This window comes from Gallus gallus, chromosome 18 (genome assembly GCF_016699485.2).
Source record: "Gallus gallus isolate bGalGal1 chromosome 18, bGalGal1.mat.broiler.GRCg7b, whole genome shotgun sequence".
In the NCBI taxonomy this organism is placed as follows: Eukaryota; Metazoa; Chordata; class Aves; order Galliformes; family Phasianidae; genus Gallus; species Gallus gallus.
Window position 1 is genome coordinate 7,076,568 of NC_052549.1, and position 13,733 is coordinate 7,090,300.

The 13,733-nt window shown below is 47.5% G+C and overlaps 1 long non-coding RNA gene across 1 annotated transcript in view; it reads right to left on the reverse strand.

Moving 5' to 3' along the window:
• Nucleotides 1–13,733, reverse strand: part of LOC107052235 — a 77,816-nt gene that overhangs the window by 11,814 nt on the left and 52,269 nt on the right. Inside the window, exon 5 of the long non-coding RNA XR_006931754.1 lies at nucleotides 379–7,651. This is a non-coding gene — a long non-coding RNA (uncharacterized LOC107052235). The remainder of the gene's footprint in view (nucleotides 1–378; nucleotides 7,652–13,733) is intronic.

Sequence of the window (13,733 nt, forward strand, 5' to 3'; positions counted from 1 at the left end):
CTTAGGAAAGAAAGCTTTCCGTTTTCTTTCTGCTAACATTTCTCCTCACCATTGTCCCTGCAATCCTTTTATGATGCAGGCCCAACATAACTCACAGTACTTCCCATTATTGTGTGCCACGAGTGTGAGCAGAGCCCTTGTTGTGGTAGATAGCAGCCTTCAGACACCCCATGTTTCCTGTTCAACTGGAGCCAATCGCACACTGCTTGGTACTGAAACTAAGTCCCTAATTAATTTATACACAACGAGGCCATTGTAACGATAACGTAATGGAGATCAGTCCATTAGCAAAAAGTGTGGATAAATTATTTTCTTTTAATGCTTCCATCAACGTTAAGACCCATTAATCATATTTTAAGAAAACAACTTTAAACTTACACGCTATTTGTAGGCATTTCTGATGGGACACCCAGCCAGCCCTGCTGTTCAGCAAGGAAATTTCTGCCATTCACTGAGCAGAACTGGATCTTTACCACACAGAAGATGGCACAACTGGTCCGACTCCACTGATATTCTCTTTATAACGTGAGAAAGTAGCAGTTTTAACAAAAAGGAAATCAAGATTAAATGCAACATATTCTGAAGGAGGAAAAAATTCCTAGCAGCAGCTGAAAGGGAAGTGGAATTCATCAATGCCTCTTTCATCTTTATCAAATTACTATTCAGTGCAGTTACATTTATTAATAACAACAGCCCTTAAACCACATTGTGAAAACCCATTAGCAAGAAATGCTTTAAAATCTACAACAGGCTGAAACAGAAGGTTTATCAAAGGCTGAAACAATTCAACAGTATAAGCAGAGTGGGCATTTTTATGGGCTGCTGAGCGTGCCAGAGCATCACTGTGACATATTCACAAGTGGGCTGTTTGTGCTGTGTAACTAAAACTTGCTCTTGAATTCAGTAACCCACATAACCAAGAGGTAATGCAAACTCATGCTGTGCTTTGGATTTTTTCCCCTCACTCCATACATACCTATTGCTGCTGGCAGTTGCAGAGCTGTCAGTGCAGCACTGAGCGGGCAGTCCCACAGCTCTCACTGCTCACAGAGGGGATGCACAGTGACTTCCCCATAACAAAACCTGATGAGAAGAACCTTTGGAGAGGTCATAACTATTCCCATGAGAGTCAGGACCAGCCTGGAGCCGACCACCGTATCACCCTTTAATTTTTCAACACAGTTTACCCTGGAAGTTTACATATTCCCTTCTCATTCCCTTACTTGGTTTTTTAAGAGCAGGCAGTTTGAATGTCAATCACTGCTGAGCAATCTCTGAGAGGGTATGAGATACGGAGGTGAAATCCAGAGGAGGGATTCTGTCATCATCCTCACAGCAGAAGCTGCCAGCCATGCCCATTGTGCACATCCTGCACCACTGGAGATGTGTACACATCCCAGGGGGGCTGTTACAGAAGGGCCGCTGCCTTGCCCTGCTCTCAGTCGCTTCCAGTTTGCAGCAGAGAACAATAATGGCACAGACAGCGCAGCATTGCTGTGTGCTCATTCCGCAGCAGTGACTGTATCTGTCACAGCCTCCTGCTGCATCAGGGCAACGATGTTTCTGAAGGCATTTTCTTTGTTGCTGAACAAGGCAAAGCCTGAGTCGGGGAATACAGGAGAGGCGAAGGGACAGAGCGAGGGATGCGACTGCAGCTGGGTACAAGTGGACAGCAGTGCTTGCAGATCAGCCCATGCACATTCTCCTTCCAGATCTGATAATTCCCCAATTCTGTAAAAACACACCCAAGGCAGGGCTCACGAGGTGCCTGAGGCAGATATGCAGACTGCAACTAAATGCATCCCACTTCTCTGGAGGGAAAAGTCCCTTCACACCCATAAGCTGTACAGGTATCTCACCCCAGCAGGATGGGCAGACTGTGCCACCTCCAACCACTCTCCGGCTCCATCCGTCCCCACAGTGTGTTCTACTTAGGAGAGCAAAAGGGTGGCAGAACAAATCCGTGGCAGGATGTATCTTCTGTAATCGCACACAACTCAGCTTGTTAAATTGACTGGTTTCTGTCCCAGCTGAGGTTGTAACTCCATGATTACTTTTGACCGAGCACAGCTAGAAAACACGTAATTACATGGGCCAAAGCACAGAGAATGGTGCCCACTGCTTTGCTGGTCAAGTGCAGCACATGAGGGGAATAGAACCGCTTGGAAATGAAGTGTACATTCACACCTCACCACATCCTCACTGCAGAGTTTACGGCTTTCAGGCTTGGGCAGCATGAAAGGCAAAAATCTCCCAGGAGCAGTGATGGATTGCGTGGCATGAAAAATCACAAATGGTCAGTGCTGGGGATGGGGGTTCCACCATCCAGCCAGATGCAAGCAGTCCAGGTGAGCACTGGTGAGACAGCACTTGGCATCTCGCAGGAACGATCCTTCTGGGCTGTAATCCCCCCTCTCCTGGTGCATTTTCTGTTTTCTCTGTTGTTGACCTGCAGTGATGGAGGAAAGGGGTTGGACATAGATGGTGCTCTGAGCAGGAGTGGGGTCTGCTGGAGAGGGAACAGCTGTGGGGCTGGGAGGGAAACAGAGACGGGAATGAGACAGATACATTTCCCCTCTGGGAGGATGGGCTCAGGCAGCCTGAGGAAAATAAGGCTAAAATGAAAGGGAGGAAACCAGAGAAGAGAAGATGGAACAAGGGAGATCACAGAGAACAACAGGAAGCAGTGCTGAGACGACAGACATGAAGGCTGGGCTTGTGGGAGAAAAACAAACAGAGTAAAAAAAAAAATCAGGAATATTGTGCAAAAGACAGAAAGAATTTTTTAAAAAGTCCTATAAAAGTGCCAACTACCCAGCTGCTGTAAGTAAAACTCCAGTACACTTACGTCAACACCACACCACAGATCAGCACCAGGGGAGGAGGTCTGGGGTTGTTTTTTAATTGCTTGGAAAGGCTTCCAGTGATGCAGAACGTGAAGTCCGGCTTCCACTGATGTCAAAGGGATTTAGAGGTGCTCACGGTCTCACAAAACCAAGACCCAGCTTGTCAAAGTGCATGAGACAAGATGCCGCATTCATCCCTCGAGAAGAGCCAGCTTTGCACATTGCCTGACCTGCACCTCGATGGCACACGCGTGGCAGGGACACAAGGACACAGGGACACAGCCCAGCTCTGCCCACAACACACCAGGCTTTTGCTTTGCTCTCCCTGATGAGCAGCGAGGTCCTTGGTTTGCACAGCCAGGCGTGAGTAGGGGTAAGAGGCATCCGCTTTGCTGGTTGAAGTGAAATGTTTGGCTTATTGGCACAGCTTGTTTAGATTGGCTCCTAGCACTCAGTCGATGTTATTAGAGAAAGCAATCAAAATGCATTAAATACTAGGAACTACATTAAAACAACATGGAGCATGCAACACAAACCAAGAAAAGCAAGGGGCTGAGTATGGAGTCTGCCATCCCCTCAGTCATGAGTATGAATATGGTGGAGCCATGTCACAGCGACGTTTGGAGAGGTAGAGCTGGTGAGTTCTTGCATGCTGCAACACGGAAGATTTCATCTCCTTTTCCTCTCCAAACCACAGCTTCTAGAAAGACTTTGAAATGCTGCAGTCAGCTCCTACGCCTCCCTGCTGAGCTCCTTCCAGACTGAGCTCTTAAATTTGCTATGTTTTTGCCAAGACCTAATTTTCTTTTGACCACATATTAAAGGGCAGATTCCCATGCCACAGGGAGGGACTGAGAAGTCATAACGGACACATCCGTCACCTGTTTGGCCAGAGATAACTGCTCTACCCCACTTCTGCAGCTCCATCAGACTTCTCAGTTTCTTCTTTGGCCTTGAGATAGGTCTCCAGGGGCTCTGGGATCCCTAACTTATCTGTTTTGTTAACTGATTGCAGCCACAGCCAGATCCTCGCTTTTCTACTATACTATGAAAATCACAACTGCATGTTACACCTGGTTGAACAGCAAGGTGATTATTGTAAAGCCTGGATTTCCCAAGGGAATAAAGCTGTACATGGAGCACTGTGTGAGCCGAATGCGTGCAAGTAGTTCTTGATCGTGTCAGGCTATTTCAAGGAGACAGAGAGGAGGATTTCTCAGAGCCCTGAAGGTCCCAGACAGACGCTGCTGATGACAGATGGAGGACATGGACACCATTAGCATCCCCTGAGGAAAAGACAGCAGCGGATGCTCCCTCTACACCAGACAGCAGAGATGCCACAGAGGTGAGCGCTGTTCATTCAACTCGCTGATCATGAAATTACTCATTAATAATCTCTTTGCGTGATCGCTTTCTAATGCCACTCCCCTTCCCCATCTGCTTGGGGCTGCACCCTGCACAGCTGTCCGCTAACCACCTTCCTCACCCAGCTGCCCATCACCTCCAAGGCCTCCAGCAGTGAGCCATCCACGTGTTGCTGCAGCAGCGTAGCAGGGAAACCGGAGAGAGGATCAACACACGAGGCGCTGGGAGCTGCAGCGGGGCAACAGCTGTCCCTCAGCACATCCATTGTTCTTGTGCAGAGAAGCAGCTTTAAGAAAGTGGTGTAAATTACAGGAACTGGATCACTGGCTTGAACAATGTCAGCACGTCCCTTCGAGGGCATTCACTCCCCCCACGCCATGAAACGACAAGTTATTATTTAACAGCAGACCTCACACAGAGGAATGTTTTTCTGTATTCATGACCTCTAACAAGTATAGCAATTGTTTACTATACTCTGAGTGATCCAGAAGGAGCTATAATGTGATAATTATAGAGAAACCTTCCTAAAAATATATTTCTGATGCATCAGCAAAAACTCGGCAGGCCCCTCCAGCTGGCACTGCACATATGAGTTAAGCCCAATTTGAGAATCAGATCATGCACTACATTTTGTGCAGCTGTGCAGACTCCAACGAGAAGCTCTGGAGCAGATGTCTTGTAGCAATCAGGCAGGGCATGAAGAAGCAGAGAAGCAGAAGAGGCCAAAGCCACGTTTCTTGACTGAGTGGTCAGTGACATAGGAAAGCATCAGTTCCATTTTCAAGTTGGATAAACTGAGGCTCTGGAAATCAGAACACCGGCATTTTCTAAGCTGCTCTCTGACTGGTTGGTGTCTGATGTTAGAGGTCCAGCTCGACTCCAGGCTGCGCCTGCTTCCCCACAACTACTGAGCCTCTGCATTTTTCATGAAGGGATACAATTCATTACAGTGATTTTTTGTTCCGACACGCTGCATTTGTACACCTGCTCCATGATCAGCGCTTCCAAACCCCAGCAACGCTCTTTGAAGAAACACCCAGAAAGGCCTCAAGATGTTCCTGCCTTGCAGCCAAGCCACCGAAAAGCCAACCTGCTGCTGCTGCCCAGAGCCCTGAGGCTGACCTGACCCCTCTGCTGCTGTTTCCGCTGATCAGACTGTGAAGGGAAGCCAGCGCACAGGTGTTTGTTTTCTTTGCCCAGCACAGCACTTCCCTGAAGACAAGCTGGGACTTCACAGTCTCTGTAGCTCCTTGGCAGCATCTGCAGTCTTCTGTGCCTCAGTTTCCTCACCTACAGAAAGGCCCACATGACAAACCCTGAACCCAGGGCTGTGTTAAAGTTTGGAAAACACACAGCACCTTGAAAGAGGGCTTCTATGGAAGCACAAACAGTCCTTTATTGCTTCAATTAAAAAGAGCGTGTTTTACAATCCACAGTCTGTTTATACTTGCACTTCTTATGGATATCTCTGAAAAGAACCCAGCCTCAGCAGCTCATGGATTTGGCACAGCACGCCAAATAATAAGCAGGCTCACCAACCCTTCTACAACACACAGTGCTTCTGTGTAACTTTGCAGGCTGTGTTTGACTTGCCTGAACTTGAACAGTCACCACTGATTGATTGGCTTCTAAAAATACACATATGCCATGGTTCGGAGTCCAGAGAGCTTCTGTTGATTTAGATGGAGACCTTGCTGGGAAGAGGCTAAGACAGACACCTGACACCAGGGTGCTGCTGTGCCGGCCACTTGCTGCCGACTGCACAGGGTGCTCTGAATGCAGGGCTCCACCACGCTCAGCAGCCCTCCATACCTCAGAGTGGGGAAAAAAGCAGAAAGAAAGCAGCCGTATGGATCCCTTCCCTTCCTGCAACTCCATTTCCAGGCTGCCCTGCAGCTGTTGGTGATAAGCAGAGTGAACCTGCACATATCCTGCCAGAGGGCTGAGCTCAGGTGCTGAGCACCTGCGGCTCCCAGCAGTCAGGGGGGTGCTCAGTGCCCTGCTGAGCTGGGGGGGCTCCCAGCAGGGATGTGACTCCTGCAAGGGAGATGCATTGCACTGTACCCTGGAGGAGGCTGCAAGCACATGATTATTGCAACAGAAGCCGCTAGGAGAAAAAACAGATTACCATTTCCATTGGAGGTAATAGGTGCCATGTTGATTTATAAACCTGTCACTGCTGGCCATTAAGCAAACGCTGTTGCAGCTCCTAGATCCCATTCCGGAGCACACTGAGTAAGCTGCAGTCTCTGGCACAATGTCTTGGAGAGCTCCACTGTAGGGCATAGGGCCACAGCTTCTCCCTGTAGTGACCATGATGTTAGCACTCCCAGTTACATGCACCCACATCGCTACAGCTGAAGCTTCAAAATACATTTTGGAAAGGGAAGGAGGTGTGGGGCTGCAGGGAGCCATGGCACAGAGCAGAGGAGCTCAAGCAGCTGAAGCTTGCCACAGGGAAACTGCAGAAAGTCAGGAGCAAAGCAAAGCAGTGTCTGTGCATTCTGGGTGTGATGCACTGACAGCAGCATGCTGGGCACTGGTGAGGAACGCAGCAACACCAGGTTTGCTAAAGAAGTGAAACTGAGACAGTTTCCAGCACTGTGCCCATGCTGGCAGGTCTCAGGGCCACTCTGCTCACTTACCTGCTGACATCGGAGCTAACAAAAGACAAAGCAGAGTGCAGTCAAATATATACACTGGATGTTGCCATGCTACTGAATGCAGCTTAGCACAGCAGGACTTTTTCTAAATGATGTATTGTAGCTGAGCTAAAACCTAAATAATAATGCTTACTTTGGCTCTCTGGAAGATCACAGCTAGACAGCAGCCTGTGGAATACCACGGCTAGTGGAAGAAATCATCGGTATTCTAGGAGCACATGGGACTGGAGATGATCACTGCAGCCAGACTCCTCTTTCACAGCATCACATGCCAGCTCATTTGTGTGTGGGTTATGCAATGGAACCCGGCCCTGCTCTCCTGATGCAACGTCTTGCAGAAGCTGGTTGCTCCAAGACTCAGAACCCTCATTTCCAGCGTGAGTGGAAGTTTACAGTCACTCTGTCATCCAAAGATTTATTGTCATTTATGTAATGTTCTTCCTTCTGCTGTATCTACAGAAACCAGTGCCCTCTCTTCAGCTCTGCCACACCGAACATCCCACATGGTCACTTCTGTGTCACTCACTGTCCCAGTCATCTTCTGAGTTCTGCTTTGGATTCCTCCTTCCCAAAGACAGCTGATGGGAATTGGCTGTGACTTTCCAGATGGAGGCTGAGCAGTTCCTTGTATGGTGGCAGAAGTGCTTCCCCATCTTTACTGGAAATATCCTGCCTAATAAACCCGATGATCTCACTTGGCTTTTGTGTTCAGTTTTAAAAGAGGTATAAAAGCAGGCTCTCCAATATTTCACTTCATTTTATTTTAGTGTTTGTTATCTGGAAAAAAAGAGGGTAGTTAAACTGCCTTTTTAATTAAATTCCTTTAAATCTCTGAAAACAAGGAAGAAAGAAAGATAGTAAACAAAGTAAGACAGAAGAATTACCATGTGTATGAGCAGAGGTATTTTTTCCCGTAACACATTGATATATAAATCTCTCTTTCAAAAACTTGCAGGATGGCTCAGTTGCTCAGTCTGTCTCCTGGGCAACTCGTGACACCTCACAAGAGGAGCCTTGTGGGACATCAGTCCTGGGAATTCCATTGAAATTCTCATCCAAATAAAAAGTACTCCTAATTTCTTGAAGGTGAGAAGAGCTTAGAGCTCTGCATCCTTCTGCTTTTGCTCGTCTTCACTGTCACACAGCTTAAGGAGATACAAGGCCATGAGCAACAATAGCTTCATTAAACCAGGGGGGTCCCAAGGGGTCCCTTTAGGCACACAGCCTCTTTCTAAAGGTCTGCAAAATGCACCAAAGAACTTACATGGGCAAGGAGATAGTAAATAAGTGTGGTTTCTTGTAAAAAGAGTTCAGGCCCCCAGTGTGAAACATTCTGATCTCCATAACTAGAAAAAAAAAAGTCTGGAAATCACTGGTTTAGCTAAAATAACCTGGGAAAGGCCTGCCTTCATCTCTGCCACCAGCACAGCCTCTACAGGACGAGATCTCACCATGTGTGCTGGGTGTGGGAGAAAGTGTGTCTGAAGGCTCAAACCTGCCGTTCATGATGCACGAACTTTGACCTTACCAAAGGCACTGGAGCACAGAACTGGCTCCTGACTATGTGTCAGCATGGCAGGAGGTCAGGGCAGCTGGAAGCATCAGCATGGCAAAGCTGGCAACTGACATCTGCCTCAGCTACTGCTGGCCACAAGTAGCACGGAGTGGATGTAAAACAGTACAGGTTGGTGCAATTTGAGCGCAGAGGGCATTTAAAAAAATCACAATGCCACTGCTGTATTCACTGGAAGCTGGTGTGCAAGTTGCTCCAAGGGAGCTGCGCAGCCCCAGGCACTGCTGCAGCCAGCTCTGATCTGCAGGAAGTCTGCACAGCTCTCCAGAGCTACAGCTCTGTGGTGGTTGGGGCTGTGGGAGCACCGAGCTCCACCAGGGCTCCTTCAGTCTGTTCAGTGCACACACTGCAAAAATAAGACCACGGGGTATATCAAGGGCCACTTCACCATCAGTCAGATGGCTCTGAAACGTTGCCCAGTGCTTGCCTTTAGCAATATTTACTCTATCTGCTCTACAACTTGCCAAATATCTTTCTTTCTTTTTTTTTTTTGGTCTCTTGTTGCTTTACTCCATTTTTTAAATAAGGAGACAATGCTTTCTGTGTCTCCCTCCTCAGATACCAGCACTCTCCCAGGGACCTCTCAAGCACTGAGGCCAGAAACCAACTCCAGGAATTGGAGGTTGCAATTAATCTAAAATTGGTGACTTGTCAATTTTAATAGTTTTAATTTCCCAGCTGCCCGCTTGGGTTACACACATAAAACTTCTAAATAATATGCCTTCTCTCACTCTGCACACAGAAAAACAGTTCCCCTGTCCTCCCTCAGTATGTGACCTTTAGCTGCTCTCCCTGCTTCCCAACTCAAGGAATTCGTTCAGCTTCTCAGCAGCCCCACTCACTCACCACCTTTCTTCGCATCCCTCTGAGGGTTCCAGCAGCTCCTTGCTCAGCTCAGATTTATACTTTTGTGCCCCTTCGTATCCTTCCTCTCGAGGCTTTGATTTACCATTCCAGCTTCCTTATCGCTCTATAGCACTTCCTACATGTTTGTCTTTATCGCTTCTCCTTTTCCCTCTTTGGAGTCACCAATGAGTTTTGTTTCCTTAATGGCAGTGGGAAAAATTCACCCAGCAAAGAGGTCTCTATAAGGAACTGCAAGCCCAGGCTCCAGTGGAACATAAATGGCATTTTGCTTCTGAGGCGGCCCTTCAGCACAGGAAGGACTTTCAACCCATATCAAACTTCCTCGCGCAGTTCTCAGACCCTTCCCTGCTTTACATTTCCTGTGCATTCATTAAAGGAAAGCTCTGTGCCCTCCACAAGGCTCGAGGAAACACGACCTTGTTCACCTATTTTCTGAGTGCCCCTCCCCGTAGAGAGCCGCTCCAACTCACTGCCAGCTCCTCCAGCAGCCATTGCCACAGCTGAACATCCCGGCCTTCATTTTTATCCTGTCCTTCAGTTTGTGATCAGTGGGCTGCCCGGGGTCATCAGCACCCTGAGGACCTCTCATGGGGCCACAGACATGCTGACCTGGAGCACCATAATGGATCAAAGGAACCACGGAGCCCTCTCTGCTCAGCCACCCTCACTGCTTCATGGCGGGACCTGAGGTTCATGTTCCTCATCTTTTAACTCAGTCCTTGAAGTTACTTTCACATTTGTTCTCCTACCCCCTCAATATTCCCCTCTGCAGGGATTAAAGCTGGTGGTAAAATACCCTGTGAATGTTTACGATCACAATTACACCTGTTCCTAGAAGGGTTTCACAGTCGACTGAGTCTCATTATTCTTTTCATATTGGTCTTTCCTGCCCTGGTATCCAGATTTCCCAAACACACAAACCAAGTCGAGAGCCGTACAGGTTATGATTTCAGAGCATTTTTAACACAAATCCTGCCCAAATACAGACGTGCAAATCTGGCAGGTAATGAAATACCTTTAGCTGGGGGGGGGAAAAAAAGGCAGAGAGGAATGATAAAGATTGCTTCTGTAAAGGACTGGGATGTGCACGACCACGTAGCCAGGCCAGCTGCTATAAATGGTGCAGAGTCCCAGATTAGATCAATTCTTCACAAATTAAGGCATTCCTGCTTCAGATCACACAACTTTGATCCCTCGAGGGGAGATTTCAGTTACCAGCACGAGTTAATACTGATCTGGGTATGACCAGTACTCGAGCATGCAAGATGCTGGGCAAAAAAACAGGGGAAATTTTTAAGCTTGCTTTGGCATTAATTCAGGCTGAATTTCCCAATAGAAAAACAAAAGATCAGCACTTATGGGTGCAGTTCCCCCCCAGCACAATAAGGCTTGCCTCTTAAATGGGAGTTAAGGCACGCACAGTCAGGCCGCCTGGAAATAAACTTTAAGAAGTCACACCAGAAGCAGGAATAGGAACCAGAGCTGCACTCCTGCCCAGGAGGCTGTCAAGAATCCACTGCTCCCACCAAAATCACCTGGAGATCCCAGGTGTGTAAGGAGAGGAAAGACCTGATTTGTAAAATATTCCTCCTGGACGGAGTTCAACTTTACAAAAGATCAGTGCCTTTCAGCTCCTTTTCTCTTGCAACCTACTTTAGCTGTTAGTGCCAAGCAGCAATAAAACTACATTCGTGTCCATTCAGACATCATCTTGAAATGCCTTTGTGTGAAGGGAAACAGTTCCATATTCTGCACTTCTTCAGCTTTCAGATGGCAACTTCTTTCAATTTCCAGCGTAGAACAATTTTTCCAATAGGAAAAACCAAGTCTTGCAGCAAAGGCTGTTCTAATCCAGTATTTGCATTCCCAGGGACTGCCCCCACCTTTGAATGCCCATGAAATAAACGAGGCTGGTAAAAGACTGTGGTTCAACTGCATGAAAGAGCTAACAGACAGCGATGGCACTGAAACTCCAACATCTGCCACAGAGATGGGGACAGCACAATTACACCACCCTGCAGTCAGAAGGAAAATGTTGCTTCTCTCTTCCATTGTGCTACGGTAACTTCCAGCCAAATGTTCAGTAGTTGCAGCTCTGATTGCACCGCGTGGTAAAAACAGATGCTACACTTAAAAAAAAACATACTGCAATGTCAACCACCACTACCAGAAAACACAGTGGCAGGCCTTGGCCCTGCAAAGCCTCACATGTAGGAATTCTGCTTTTTCACACATTTGGAATAGCTTTTCTAAAATCAGTGGAACTACTCAGAAAACAGGCAAGGGCTCTGGCAGGATCAGGGGCTCCTTTACCTGCCCTGCCAGTGGAAAATTAGATCTGCTCACTCCTATATAACCTATTTCAAATCATACTGAATTACCTACAGGTTACTAATATTAGACTAACAAATAAATTACTCTGTAGCTGAGCTGATAAAATGTGACTGTTTACATATGAATTAATACTGGAGCTAAGATTAAAGACTACTTCAAACACAGCCTTTGCCCAATATGTCATATAGAATTCTGTTTGGTTTTGGCAGAGCTGAGAACGACTTGAACAACCTTGTTAATCACAGATTAAGAATGGAAAAGATCCTATTTGGCACCAGGCGTGCCATTAATAACATGTGGGGATGCGGGCGAGCAGCAGAAGTGACCTCGCTTAGTGCCAAGGAGAGGACTTGGGGTGCTGGAGCTGAGGCTGACGTTCTTCACACCACTTTTCACTCTGCAATGCACAGTGTGCATTTCTTTAACACAAAACTTGCTCCCTGTCCATCCCCGGGCTGTGCACGCAGTGGAGCTCTGTGTGCTACACATGCAGTTGGTGCTCCCTGCTACCGACACCTGGCTCTGTGCTCCCCATGGCCAGGCTCTGAGCCCAGCACCTGGGCACGTCCCACAAGCAGCATCTCACCTGGACTTTTCTGCACCTTCTGTACTCTTTTTCTGTGCTCCCAGCACATGCACAGCTTCTTGCTATCCTCTGGCTCTCCTTCCCAAAAATGCTTTTCTGCTAGGGTGGGAAATCAGCTGTTCTTGGTTTATGCAGCATCTGTTTCATCAGATACTTGCGGGCACTGTCACCAAACTCAACGTGATGAAGGTCTAACATTGCTCCAGGACTGCATGACCCAGTGCTATTGATTTTAGCCCTGCATGGTCCTTTCTGCTCTCTCAAGGCCAACACACTGCACGGGGCAGAAGAGAAAATCTGTTCCATGTTGAGTCTAGCAGTCACTTTTATGCATAACCCTAAAGACTTCATCTGAGCGGCACTCATTCTGGCTTCCCATTCAACCCCAAGGTTCTCCAGAACAGTTAAGAAACATCAGAACAGTCCAATTACGACAAACACCCCAACAATAAGCACTGGACCGTGACAAGCTTTCCCACCAGCATTTCTCCAGAGTAACCTTGCAAGCCCATCTTTCACTTTCTAGTCCTTGCTCTGCACAAACAAGGTCCGTCTGGGTGGCACGAGGTACACTGCAGTGGTGCCCAAGCATCCACTTGGCACTGCCAGCCGCAGCCCATTTCCAGCACACATCCCAGAAGACAGCACAGTCAACCTGACCACAAACCACTTCCACTTCTCGTAGGAAAGGCAGAAAAGATAAGGAATGGACCTTTCTTTCCCTGAGATCATTTCAGAAGTTTTTTTACTATGAATCTCTCAAAGGTAAAAAGAAGAAGATCCAGTATCCTCCTTTCTACTCTGCAGAAGATAAGCTGTGATTCAGCATGGAAGTCCTTCTGAGTTTTGCCTAGTTCCCATTACCACAGTGCCCAAATATCCCATTGTGAAACGAAGTCCCCCCCTCCCTCCATGCACAAGAAACATCAGGGGGTTTTCAAAAGAGAAGAGCAATCCTGGCGCCTCATATTCTGAAAATGCTGTGCAGCCGACCTTTGAAAAGCAATTCTGAAATTCTTCTCATCAAAACAGAGACTCCTAAAATCACTTCTTGTATTTATTAATGTCGGTCACATCTCTGCCCTGACGGTTTTGCAATGGAATTCAAGTTTATGGTCTGTACTCTATAGCCTTTAGTTGCTGCAATTTAATGCATACTTAAGACCCAAGCAATTGCAAAGAGCATGCACAGAATCCTCTTCCTGCTTAGGCTACACATGTTTCACATTGCTCGGTTTTTATGGTATATTCCATGCTATTCATGCCTTGTGCTTCTATAGCATCTCCCACGTGAAGGGCTCAATACACTGCAGAAATGTAAATGGGACTGAAGCGTCCCAGCAGGACTGGCAGAAACCCCTGCTCTCTAACTACTGAGCGGTGCCTTTCTGCTCTCCTGTGAAGCCCATGTTCTTCCATGGGAAGCTGCCAAACCAGCGCAGGACCAGACTAGTTCATCCCTGCAGTTCCTCTGGCAGGCACTGGGTAAGTGACTGAGG